Genomic DNA, 1,459 nt, shown 5'->3' on the forward strand with positions numbered 1-1,459 from the left:
AGAAAGAAGGCAACAAGTTCCCAGAGACCCCATGGATATGAGCAGAATGCAGGAAATCATAGAAGGAATGTCTCAACAATACATGAGGTCTCAGGAGAGGCAAGAGGACTTTCACCTAAAAATGATGGACCTGCAAAGGAACTTTGAATCAAGATTCCTAGATCTGCAAAGGGAACAGAATTTACAATTACAGGAATCCCTCAGCCACATATGCCAACACCAAGATGTCAATATCTTGGCAATCAAGGAAGCCACCACTTTGCAGAATGCAAGATATGCAGTTCAAGCTGATTACAACATCAGTTCTCAAATCAAGCTTAACTACATAGGGGAACATCTACACAAGATGGACCCAGCATTCCCATCTTTTGATGAGTATTTCAAAGGGAGGAAAGAAGGAGAAATGAACAAGGCAGTGATCCTTGAGAAAGGAGTGGAAGAAACAATGAAAAAAGCTGGATTTTGGACAAAGCTCATAAGAAAAGACAAAGGAAGTACAAGTGGTCAAAAAGAGGTAAGAAGCAAGAAGAAGCAGGACCCCAAGAATAAAAAAGAACCAAGCAACAAATGAAAGGTGGTCTTGTTCCTTAATAAGCAAATAATAGTTTGTGAATTGTCTTTATGAGCTTTCTTTCTTTTTAAGTCATTGTGAGTTTTATGTGAAATTTTTAATATGAGTGTTGGTTTACTGCTTTGAATAAAGTGAATGCCTAGATGTTTGGATATAACTTCACCTTCTTAAACAAATGCTTGCCATGCTTGTTCTGTTTCCAAAAATAAAAGAAAAGTGTGAACAAAAGTAACTTGGCTCATTTAGTGACAAATCAAGTAGAATTAAGTGGTGGTATGCATGCTTGATTGTTAAGTCAGATCACTGGAAATTGAGTGTAGAATTATCATTTTTGTGTAGAAGTCTGAATACTGTCTATGGATCTTGATGAATAAAGGTCTTTGGCCATGAAAAAGAAAGAAAAAGAAGAAGAAAAAGCCACTGAAAATGGGCAACCAAAAAGAAAAAAATTGAGAAAATAAGCTAGGCACCAATGGTTTGAACTTCTGAGACAAATGCCTGTGGTGTTTATGTATTAAGGATATGCTTGGATGAATAGGTTCTGAGGAGTGTTTCAACACTTGGTAACTTGGGTTAACTAACCCGGGATTATCAACCAAAAGTCCATTATCAAGAGCAACTTAAATACAAAACATTTAGTCACACAAAGAGGTGCTGGGCACCAATGTCTCAAGAAGAAATGTAAACTAAAATGCCTGTAGTGGATATGTGTAGTGCACTGATAAGAAAAAGAAAATGCCAAAGGCTTATGCAACACATGACACTGAGCAAACAAGGAGCAAAGGAGCTCTAAGAAAAAGAAAAACAAAGAAGGGAAAAGTGCCAAAGACATAAGAATAACAAGAGGCCATAGCAGTGTTTAATGGATGCAATGAAAAAAATGATAAT

Source organism: Arachis duranensis, chromosome 1 (assembly GCF_000817695.3).
Source record: "Arachis duranensis cultivar V14167 chromosome 1, aradu.V14167.gnm2.J7QH, whole genome shotgun sequence".
NCBI classification, from domain to species: domain Eukaryota; kingdom Viridiplantae; phylum Streptophyta; class Magnoliopsida; order Fabales; family Fabaceae; genus Arachis; species Arachis duranensis.